This window comes from Salvelinus fontinalis, chromosome 14 (assembly GCF_029448725.1).
Source record: "Salvelinus fontinalis isolate EN_2023a chromosome 14, ASM2944872v1, whole genome shotgun sequence".
Classification (NCBI taxonomy): Eukaryota; Metazoa; Chordata; class Actinopteri; order Salmoniformes; family Salmonidae; genus Salvelinus; species Salvelinus fontinalis.
This window is the reverse complement of record NC_074678.1, coordinates 36,828,872-36,841,319: the sequence shown is the minus strand read 5'-3', so window position 1 is coordinate 36,841,319 and position 12,448 is coordinate 36,828,872. Positions and strand designations below refer to the sequence as shown.

At 43.1% G+C, this 12,448-nt stretch overlaps 1 protein-coding gene across 1 annotated transcript in view; it reads right to left on the bottom strand.

Annotated features, from left to right (window-relative positions):
- lepr (leptin receptor) overlaps window positions 1-10,690 on the bottom strand; it is a 54,288-nt gene extending 43,598 nt beyond the window's left edge. Inside the window, exon 1 of the mRNA XM_055861603.1 lies at window positions 10,396-10,690. The gene's annotated coding sequence lies outside the window, so the exon portion shown is untranslated. The remainder of the gene's footprint in view (window positions 1-10,395) is intronic.
- Window positions 10,691-12,448: the final 1,758 nt, after the last annotated feature.

Sequence of the window (12,448 nt, the reverse complement as noted above, 5' to 3'; positions counted from 1 at the left end):
ATTGAAACTGCTCCCCAAGTCATCTCGCCATCCAGAACCAAATCTCTCACTACTAAATGTTAATGTATATCAAAAGAGACTACTACCAAGGTAAGTTAAATTCAGGCGGGGACCATTTCTTCAAAATTGCTCTGAGGGCCCCATATATAGTAACCCACCATATACGTATAAAAATTCATATAAATTTCGCTTTCAGTCCCTGGATCTTTGATTAAATGATTTCACTGGAGGATTTCTGACTATCACAAGTCTTGTAAAATTAAATTTTGGGTTGTTCTTTAATAAACGATCTCTCCTTAAAGTAGCAGCTAATTTGCATATATTGAAGACAAGGCATTGACGTGTCTGACAGCGTAGAAATAGAACGACAAGACTAGAGTCCATTTCTACTTAGCTGACTGACAAACAGGTCCCTGCTGCCACTGCCACTCAGATAATAATACATTTGCTTAGTTTTCAATTGATTACCACAACAATAGTCTGAGGGAAAGGCATCTTCCATCTTATTTTATAACATTTCCGTTAACGCCAGTGTGGAAGGGTACTGTGTCTCACTGCCATGGGGGAGGTTATAGGTAGGCACAGGAGATTCTTTTCAATAGGCCTACTGTCACGTTCCTGACCTGTTTTCTGTTGTTTTGTATGTGTTTAGTTGGTCAGGGCGTGAGTTGGGGTGGGCATTCTATGTGTTGTATTTCTATGTTGGGCTTAATGTGTTGCCTGATATTTACATTTACATTTACATTTAAGTCATTTAGCAGACGCTCTTATCCAGAGCGACTTACAAGTACATACATTCATACTTTTTTGTACTGGACCCCCGTGGGAATCGAACCCACAACCCTGGCATTGCAAGCGCCATGCTCTACCAACTGAGCCACACGGGACTGATATGGTTCTCAATTAGAGGCAGGTGTTTAACGTTTCCTCTGATTGAGAACCATATTAAGGTAGGCTGTTCTCACTGTTTGTTTGTGGGTGATTGTGGCTGTGTCTGTGTATGTCGCACCACACCACACGGTACCGTTTCGTTTCGTTTCGTTCGTTCTTTCTTTCATTTCTTTTCGTGTGTTCCTTCTTGTTCGTGCGTTCATGTTATATGTTCTCTAGTTCAGGTTTGGTCACGTCGTTTATTGTTTTGTAGTTCAAGTGTTCTGCGTGTTTCGTCTTTGTTTAAATAAATCATCATGTATTCATCACCCGCTGCGCCTTGGTCCGCTCATTCACCACAAGACGACCGTTACACCTACAGGAGTTATTGCATAAAGAGGGTAATCATTGTTTCAAGTTTCAAATTAATGTCACATGGCCAAGTACAGTGAAATACCTTTCTTGCAAATTCAACACCCAACAATTCAGTAACCAATAACAAATCAGTGGAGGCTGCTGAGGGGAGGAGGGCTCATAATAACGGTCGGTAATAACGGTCGGTAATAAAGGTCGGAACGGAGCGGCTGGAAAGGCATCAAACAAATGGAAACCGTGTGTGATGTATTTGATACCATTCGAATGATACCGCTCCAGCCATTACCAAGAGCCCAATCTCCCCAATTAAGGTACCACCATCCTCCTGTGATAACAATGTAACGCTAGAGAACACACGAGAAAAAATAAGAATATGAAGAACACAATAAGTAAGTAAGGATACTATATACAGGGTCAGTTCAGTACCATATTTACAATGTGCAGGGATACTGCAGTAATGGAGGTAGATACAGTTGAAATCGGAAGTTTACATACACTTGGAGTCATTAAAACTTGTTTTTCAACCACTCCACAAATGTTTTGTTAACAAACTATAGTTTTGGCAAGTCGGTTAGGACATCTACTTTGTGCATGACACAATTTTCTTCAACAATTGTTTACAGACAGATTATTTTACTGTATCACAATTCCACTCTGTCAGAAGTTTACATACACTCAGTTGACTGTGCCTTTAAACAGCTTTGAAAATTCCAGGAAATTATGTCATGGTTTTAGAAGCTTCTGATAGGCTAATTGACATAATTGGAGAGATGTCCTCTGGTCTGATGAAACAAAAATAGAACTGTTTGGCCATAATGACCATTGTTATGTTTGGAGGAAAAAGGGGGAGGCTTGCAAGCTGAAGAACAGCATCCCAACCGTGAAGCACGAGGGTGGCAGCATCATGTTGTGGGAGGGTTTTGCTGCAGGAGGGACTGGTGCACTTCACAAAATAGATGGCATCATGAGGGAGGAAAATTATGTGGATATATTGATGCAACATCTCAACACATCAGTCAGGAAGTTAAAGGTTGGTCGCAAATGGGTCTTCCAAATGGACAATGACACCAAGCATACTTCCAAAGTTGTGGCAAAATGGCTTAAGGACAACAAAGTCAAGGTATTGGAGTGGCCATCACAAAGCCCTGACCTCAATCCTATAGAAAATTTGTGAGCAGAACTGAAAATGCGTGTTTGAGCAAAGAGGCCTACAAACCTGACTCAGTTACACCAGCTCTGTCAGGAGGAATGGGCCAAAATTCACCCAACTTATTGTAGGAAGCTTGTGGAAGGCTACCCGAAACATTTGACCCAAGTTAAACAATTTAAAGGCAATGCTACCAAATACTAATTGAGTGTATGTAAACTTCTGACCCACTGGGAACGTGATGAAAGAAATAAAATCTGAAATAAATCATTCTCTCTGCTATTATTCTGACATTTCACATTCTTAAAATAAAGTGGTGATCCTAACTGACCTACGACAGGGAATTTTGACTAGGATTAAATGTCAGGAATTGTGAAAAACTGAGTTTAAATGTATTTGGCTAAGGTGTATGTAAACTTCCGACTTTAACTGTATGTATAGTGGTAAGGTGACTAGGCAACAGGATATAAGATAAACAGAGTAACAGCAGCTTGCATGTGAGTGGGTGTGCGTGTGTATAATCCGTATAAATGTATGTGCATATGTGTGTGTGTGTGTGAGCAGTGTGTGTGTGTGTGTGTGTGTGTGTGTGTGTGTGTGTGTGTGTGTGTGTGTGTGACAGTACAAAACTCAAATTATAAAAGGTCAATAAAGATACAAGGTTAACTCAGTCCATGTAGCTATTTTGTTAGCTATTTATCAGTCTATTGCTTCGGGATAGAAGCTGTTCAAGAGCCTGTTGGGCTAAGACTTGATGCACCGGTACCGCTTGTCGTGCGGAAGCAGAGAGAAAATTCTATGGCTTGGGTGGTTGGAGTCTAACGATTTTCCGGGCCTTCCTTCCACACCGCCTGATATTATCATGACATAAGGCGAGACCCAGATGCAGACACAGGAGGCAGATGGTTGGAGTCTTACAATATTTATTAATCCAAAGGGGTAGGCAAGAGAATGGTCATGGACAGGCAAAAGGGTCAAAACCAGTTCAGAGTCCAAAAGATACCGAAGGGCAGGCAGAATCAAGGTCGGGGCAGGCAGGATGATCAGGCAGGCGGGAAAGTAGTCCAGGGTCAGCCATGGGTCAAAACCAGGAAGACTATCAAAAAGAGAATAGCAAAAGGAGTACGGGAAAACACGCTGGTTGACTTGACTAACATACAAGATGAACTGGCACAGAGAGACAGGAAACACAGGGATAAATACACTGGGGAAAATAAGCGACACCTGGAGGGAGTGGAGACAATCACAGGAACAGGTGAAACAGATCAGGGCGTGACAGATATAGATGTCCTGGATGGCAGGGAGCTCAGCCCCAGGTATGTACTGGGCTGTCTTGGGCTGGATTTGAGGGCCCATGCCAAACTTTTTCAACCTCCTGAGCCTTCTTCACAACTGTGCGCATGTGTTTAGACCATTTTAAGTCTTAAGTGATTTGGACACTGAGGAACTTAAAGCTCTTAAACTTAAAGCCACCCCTTTTTTTGGTTGTTGCTCTGGCACCACACTGCCAGGTCACTGACCTCCTCCCTGTAGGCTGACTCATCGTCACCGGTGATCAGGCCTACCATGCCATGTTGTTAGCAAACTTGATGATGGTGCTAGATCACTGCGCCACTCGTGAGGCCTAAGACACTGCATCGCAATGCTAGCTGTGCCACTAGAAATTCTGGGTTCAAGCCCAGGCTCTGTCGCAGCCGGCCACGACTGGGAGGCCCATGGGGCGGCGTACAATTGGCCCAGCGTCGTCCGGGTTAGGGGTGGGTTTGGCCGGCAGGGATATCCTTGTCCCATGCACTAGCAACTCCTGTGGCGGGCCGGGCGCAGTGCATGCTTACACAGTCACCAGATGTACGGTGTTTCCTACGACACATTGGTGCGGCTGGCTTCCGGATTAAGTGGGTATTGTGTCAAGAAGCAGTGCGGCTTGGTTGGGTTTCGGAGGACGCACAGCTTTTGACTTTCGCCTCTCCCGAGTCCGTACAGGAGTTGCAGCAATGAGACAAGACTGTAACTACCAATTGGATACCACGAAATTGGGGAGAAAACTTGGTGTTGGAGTCGTGCGTGGCCACACAGTCGTGGGTGATCAGGGAGTACAGGAGAGGACTAAGCACACACCCCTGTGGGGCCCTTATGTTGAGGGTCAGCGTGGCATAGGTGATGTTGCATACTCTCACCACCTGGGGTCGGCCCGTCAGGAAGTCCAGAATCCAGTTGCGGAGAGAGGTGTTCAGACCCAGAGTCCTAAGTCTAGTGACAAGCTTGGAGGGGACAATTGTGTCTGGTACACACACAGTACCAGTCAAAATTTAACACCTACTCATTCCAGGGTTTTTCTATATTTTTACTATTTTCTACATTGTAGAATAGTGAAGACATCCAAACTATGAAATAACATATGGAATCATGTAGTAACCAAAAAAAGTGTCAAACAGATTTGAGATTCCTCAAAGTTGCCACCCTTTGCCTTTATGATAGCTTTGCACAATATTGGCATTCTCTGAGTAGGTGTGTCCAAACTTTTGACTGGTACTGTAAGTATTCTTCTTATCTAAGTGGGTGAGGGCAGTGTGGAAAGCGATTGAGATGGTGTCTTCTATGGATCTGTTGGGGTGGTATGCAAATTGGAGTGGGTTTAAGGTGTCTGGGATGATGGAGTTGATGTGTGCCATAACAAGTCTCTCAAAGTACTTCATGATTAGATAAGTGAGTGGTCATATAAGTAGTCATTGTGGCATGAAGCCTTAGAGTTCTTGGGGACAGGAATGATGGTGGTCATCTTGGTCCCGTGTGGCTCAGTTGGTAGAGCATGGCGCTTGCAACGCCAGGGTTGTGGGTTCAATTCCCACGGGGGGACCAGGATGAATATGTATGAACTTTCCAATTTGTAAGTCGCTCTGGATAAGAGCGTCTGCTAAATGACTTAAATGTACATGTAATCTTAAAACATGTGGGGACTACAGACTGGGATAAGGAGGTTGAAATTGACTGTGAATATGCCAGCTATTCTGCGCATGCTCTGAGAACGCGACCTGGAATACCGTCAGTGCCTGGCCTTGCGGGTTTTTACCTGATTAAAGACCTTTCTCACGTCGGCCTCGGAGAGCGAGATCGCTCAATCCTCTTGGTCGGTAACGGCCCTCAAACTCGGCATGATGATGATGTTGTCGTCATCAAAGGGGTATAAAATGCATTGAGTGCATCTGGTAGAGTGGCATTATTGGGCAGATCGCGGCTGGGTCCTTCTTCATAATCGGTAATGGTCTGTAGCCCCTGCCACATGCGGCAGGCGGCAGAGCCTGTGTAATATGATTCCACCTTATTCCTATAGTGTCCTTTTGCTTGTTTGATAACTCTGCGGATGTCGTTGCAGCAATTCTTGTACTTATTCCTGTCCGCAGCTGTAGTCTCAGGGTTGTATACGATAGCTCTGGGTGAGGTAGCCCTTTCCTTTAGTTTAGCGCCAACCTCTGTGTTAATCCAGGGCTTTTGATTGGGGAAGCAGCGAACCCTCACAGTGGGGACATCGCTGACGCATTTTCTAATGAAGCCGGTGACGGAGGTGTTTGTCTCACCAATGTTATCAGCGGACTCTCTTAACATATTCCAATTAGCAAAGCAGTCTTGTGGCATAATCTCGGATTCTCATTTCTCAACAGAGCAAGTCACGGGTACTTCCTGTTTGAGTTTATGCTTGTAAACAGCAAGCAGGAGTAGGGAGTCATGATCTGATTTGCCGAATGGCGGACGAGGGAGGGCCTTGTATAATTGCAGGTAGAATAACAGTGGTCTAGGACTTTAAAATCGCCTCTAGTGGTGTTGGAGACGTGTTGATGATGTTCGCCATCACATGCCTTAGTTAGTAGAAAAGAAAAAAGTAGCCTCTGGATGTAGGTTCTTGCTCGTTTATTGCCTTGTACAGTTAAGTGCCAGTTCATTATTTTTCTTGTCCTGAGGGGGAATGTATACAACAGTCACGATAACGGCTGAAAACTCCCTTTTATCAGCTAACCACATCATATGTTAAAGCAATGTGTCAGTCGATGATCAACCATTGGTTGATCCATGCAACATCTGAGCAGGGGAAAGCCACCATTACCAGCATTTCTGGTTGTGACTATATGTTGCACAGCTATGGACGGAAGTTACTTTCGTAGCAGTTTGGGAGATCATTTTAGCTAACCCTAACCCTTTTCCTAACCTTAACCTAATTCTCCTAACCTGCAACATTAAATTATGTTAACATGCTGTGTAAGTTCTCCTAACCAGCTACGAAAAGTCCCTTCCGTCCATAGACAAAACCAGAGGTCAGCTGTGTGCAGGTGCACTTAACAACCCTGGAAAACAAGGGATAGGCAGATAAGAAACACTTTTCTCAAATAGTGTAATGAGAACTAATAATATAACTTTAAAATTATTCCTCAAAGGCAGTGAAAATACAGGCAACAATGTTACTAAACTCAGCAAAAAAAGAAGCGTTCTCTCACTGTCAACTGCATTTATTTTCAGTAAACTTAACTGAGACATAAACTGAACAGGTTCCACAGACATGTGACTATCAGAAATTGAATAATGTGTCCCTGAACAAAGGGGGGGTCAAAATCAAAAGTAACAGTCAGTATCTGGTGTGGCCACCGGCTGCATTAAGTACTGCAGTGCATCTCCTCCTCATGGACTGCAACAAATTTGCCAGCTCTTGATGTGAGATGTTACCCCACTCTTCCACAAAAGCACCTGCAAGTTCCCAGACATGTATGGGGGGGGAATGGCCCTAGCCGTCACCCTCCGATCCAGACGTGCTCAATGGGATTGAGATCTGGGCTCTTCGCTGTCCATGGCAGAACACTGACATTCCTGTCTTGCAGGAAATCACACACAGAACGAGCAGTATGGCTGGTGGCATTGTCATGCTGGAGGGTCATGTCAGGATGAGCCTGCAGGAAGTGTACCACATGAGGGAGGAGGATGTCTTCCCTGTAACGCACAGTGTTGAGATTACCTGCAATGACAACAAGCATAGTCCGATGATGCTGTGACACACCACCCCAGACCATGACGGACCCTCCACCTCCAAATCGATCCCGCTCCAGAGTACAGGCCTCGGTGTAACGCTCATTCCTTCGACGATAAACGTGAATCCGACCATCATCCCTGGTGAGACAGAACCGTGACTCGTCAGTGAAGAGCACTTTTCTCAGTCCTGTCTGGTGAAACGACGGTGGGTTTGTGCCCATAGGCGATGTTGTTGTCGGTGATGTCTGGTGAGGACCTGCCTTACAACAGGCCTACAAGCCCTCAGTCCAGCCTCTCTCAGCCTATTGCAGACAGTCTGAGCACTGATGGAGGGATTGTGTGTTCCTGGTGTAACTCGAGCAGTTGTTGTTGCCATCCTGTACCTGTCCCGCAGGTGTGATTTTCGGATGTACCGATCCTGTGTAGGTGTTGTTACACATGGTCTGCCACTGCGAGGACGATCAGCTGTTGGTCCTGTCTCCCTGTAGCGCTGTCTTAGACGCCTCACAGTATGGACATTTGGATTTATTGCCCTGGCCGCATCTGCAGTCCTCATGCCTCCTTGCAGCATTCCTAAGGCACGTTCACGCAGATGAGCCTGTACCCTGGGCATCTTTCTTTTGGTGTTTTTCAGAGTCAGTAGAAAGGCCTCTTTAGTGTCCTAAGTTTTCATAACTGTGCTTACCCGTCTGTAAGCTGTTAGTGTCTTAACGACCATTCCACAGGTGCATGTTCATTAATTGTCTATGGTTCTTCATTGAACAAGCATGGGAAACAGTGTTTTAACCCTTTACAATGAAGATCTGTGGATTTATTTGGATTTTTATGAATTATCTTAAAAAGACATGGTTCTGAAAAAGGGACGTTTCTTTTTCCCCTGAGTTTATAATGAGCTACAGTGGACATGACTGAATATGTTCATGGCTCTGGGATTCTAACTAGCAACCTTTCGGTTACTGGCCCAATGCTCTAACCGCTAGGCTACCTGCTGCCCTATTTGACTCACTCAGTAATGAGAAAGTGTTTTTACCTAGTCTGGGAACTTGATTCCCACACCAAACATCAATATCTTACCCTTTACAAGCATTACTCCAAACATAAATACAGATCAATGACTGCATCCATGAATTCATTGGTTGTCTTGTTCAAAACAATAACATCCCAGGTTACAATAAAGTACCATGGATGGACAGCTACTCGGCCAAGTGGCCACCTGCAGCTGAGAGACCTATTCCTAGACAATCCATAGGGATGAGTTAGGCCACTGAGCAATAACAACTGGACTAGGTGTTATTCAATGTGATATAACAACCTGTGTGTGTTATCAAACTGCTATCAGTATAAGGATGAGAAGGAAGCATTGGGCATGATCGGGCCCTAAATGAGAAAGTGAATCCTCTCCATCACAGCCCGTGCTGGTACACACATGCCTCATATTCATTAGATCACATATCAAAACAAGTTGTACTCTGCCAATGACAATAACAACATATGGTGGTAGGCGTATCACAAATTTCAAATGACCGGAAAATAAATTAATGTTAATCACTAGTCAAATGGAAAACCATCAAGATTTGATAAACAAATGTGGTCCAGATTTGATAAAGCACCTCATGGGTATTCACATAGATCAGTGGCCAAATCAAATCTCTCATCTCATTTTGAGTACCGATTGAATTTCAGCAGGTTGACACATTGCCACGAGCAGAACTGAGAGATTTTCCCCTTAGATAGGCCAGCTGCAAATTAAAAATGTACTGTATTGTAAAAATGTATGAATACAAAAAGGTGCTTTTCGGTCTTCATTTAAGGTTAGGGTTAGTTATTAGGTTTAGCAGTATGGTTAGGGTTAGGTTTCTAATCAGATTGTATAACTTTGTGGCTGTCAGCTAGTGACCACCCACATGTCAGTTCAACATCTAGGTTTGATTTACATTTGGTTTGATTTACATTTGGTTGAGTTGTCAACTAAAGTGAATTAACAGTGACATCAACTACACATTTTACCATGTCATTGGATTTCGATTAAAAAAGTCCCCTTTTAACCTACGAAATTCCCTTATGTTGATGCCTTCTTCAAATCCAACCGTTTCCCACGTTGATTCAACGTCATGATATTTAATTGTTGTTGGTGAAATGACGTGGAAATGCAAAGCTGCCTCCAGAGCAAGATTCATGAGGAAAAACGCTAACCTGCTGAATTCCATGCATAGCCTGAACATCAATGTAGATTAATTATCCTATAAAAAGGTGTGAAGTCTGTTTTTGACACCCAAATCTCAGTCCTTCGATTGCATGCCTCTGGGAGTATTGCCTAACAACCTACTCTACGAAGCCACCGACGCAATGTGAGTCACAGCATTCAACCAGTTCCAAACTGGGCGCGCTGGGGCTTGCATCACCGGGAGGAAATCCTGGTTGATTTCTTTAGAAACGCAGTTGCACAGGTTACTCTAGAGGGCCTTCCAATACATGATTTAGGCATGCCAGAATTGCTCAAATATGGCTATAAGAGTTTGTTTTCTATTTTTTTTTTTACTAGCAATCTTTAACCAAAAACAAATATGAATATGAGCTATACAGCCTGGATGAAAAAAATAACAAATAAGAAGGCAAAAATATATATACACTTTAGTTGTTTTTTCACTTAGAAAGAAAAGCATGCAGCAAACATATCTGGCCAGGTGACACACAGACACACTGAGACAGCTTTGTCTGTATTTATACTGTATGTCGACTATGTGTACCGTTTTAAAATGTATGTCGTTTTGTGCTTGAGCTGTTCTTGTTTATTCATGTTCTGTTTTGTCATGTTTTATGTGGACTCCAGGAATCTCCATAAAATACCACAAAAAAAGAGCCCCTTGAGTTCTTACACATGGACTACAAATATTCTTGAATGTTGCACTGATCTTGAAAGCGCGTACTGCTCTAAATAGTAGGTTACAATTCAAACATTTAGAAGAGAACATTAATTAACTGTGCCTTACTTGATATTTTGGTTCCTCTCCAAGTCGCCAATTTCCCAGTAGCTGATAGTTATCCAGTCAGTGAATTACTGTGCAAAAAATACCAAAGTTTTGAAAGGGGACTCAGTATGCTAGCCAATAGTTTGCCTCATTCCTTCACCAATTCAAGGGCGGATAATAAGCTACTGTTGTAGACCATACTGTTAAAGCAATGTCAGAATGCTGAAACAGTTCCTTGTCATTGAAGTCCAGTATGTTTCCCAGCACTGTCTCTTCTCCCCGACATGTAGCTAACTGAACCGCGCTCTTCACTAGCGGTCCTCTAGGTTTGGAGAAGGGAGTGGCGTAGGTTATGCATGAGACAATATCGTCACGGGAACTATCGTCTACCAAATAATAACAATGTTCTAATAACCATTAAAAACACAATTATAATAAAAATGTCTCCAACACAATATAACATGGTTGACAATGCACAATTAAATATGCACTATGCATAAATCGGTCTGCCATTTCCTGGTTGCAAAAAGTTGCTTAAATTTCATTTTATGTGACAAAACAAGTAAGTATAGTGTAGATAATCATTGTACCATCTAAACCACTGTCAAATATATGTTCCATAACACAAAATATTGTATTTTCAGCTGTTTGAAGCTGGTGTACAAAAAGTAAAAAACACAAAAATGTAACGGGAAGCATAGAAATAGCAACATAGTACATATCTACCAGATCTATATTTCAAATTTCTATGTACATTTGGTTGATCACCCAAAAAGTTATATATTGCAGCTTTAATTAGTAATTAGTCTAATAAAAATAATTATTAATTGTATTTAGTCCCAGAGGCATTAATAATAACACATTCATAATGGGAAAATTATCATAACATTGCTTTGGAGGACAATGTGAAATTATTAAAGTAGAAAAAAGGAGTGAAATCATCCTTAAGGAGATGTCATATTACAGTTTCAGAGATAGTTTAGTCATGGCAAGTTTGTAGCCCCTAGGGACATTTTTTATATTGTATAGTCAAAGGGTAGCTGTTATTTTAACTGAAAAGTAGGCCTATACATGAGTAAGAACACAGTGGCCTCCACCCAGCCAAAGTGAGCAATCGGGGGAGAAGGGCCTTGGTCAGGGAGGTGACCAAGAACCCAATGGTCACTCTGAAGATTCTCCAGAGTTCCTCTGTGGAGATAGGAGAACTTTCCAAAAGGTCAGCCATCTATGCAGCACTCCACCAATCAGGCCTTTATGGTAGAGTGGCCAGACGGAAGCCACTCTTCAGTAAAAGGCACATGACAGCCCGCTTGGAGTTTGCCAAAAGGTACCTAAAGGACTCTCAGACCATGAGAAACAAGATTTCCTGGTCTAATGAAACCAAGATTGAAATCTTTGGCCTGAATGTCAAGCATCATGTCTGGAGGAAACCTGTCACCATCCCTACGGTGAAGCATGGTGGTGGCATCATCATGCTGTGGGGATGTTTTTCAGCGGCAGAGACTGGGAGACTAGTCAGGATCGAGGGAAAGATGAACTGAGCAATATACAGAGAGATCCTTGATGAAAACCTGCTCCAGAGCACTCAGGACCTCAGACTGGGGCAAAGGTTCACCTTCCAACAGGACAACAACCCTAAGCACACAGCCAAGACAACGCAGGAGAGGCTTTGGGACAAGTCTCTGAATGTCCTTGAATGGCCCAGCCAGAGCCCAGACTTGAACTTGATCGAACATCTCTGGACAGACCTGAAAATAGCTGTGCAGTGACACTCCCAATCCAACCTGACCGAGCTTGAAAGGATCTGCAGAGAAGAATGGGAGAAACTCTCCAAATACAGGTGTGCCAAGCTTGTTGCGTCATACCCAAGAAGACTCAAGGCTGTAATTGCTGCCTCAAGGCTGTAAAGGTGACTAAACAAAGTTGCTGTGTAAAGGGTCTCAATACTTATGTAAATGCAATATTTCATTTTTTTTAAATATATATACACATTTGAAAAAATGTCTTCACCTGTTTTTACTTTGTCATTATGGGGTATTGTCTGTAGATTCATGAGGGACAAAAACAATTTAAT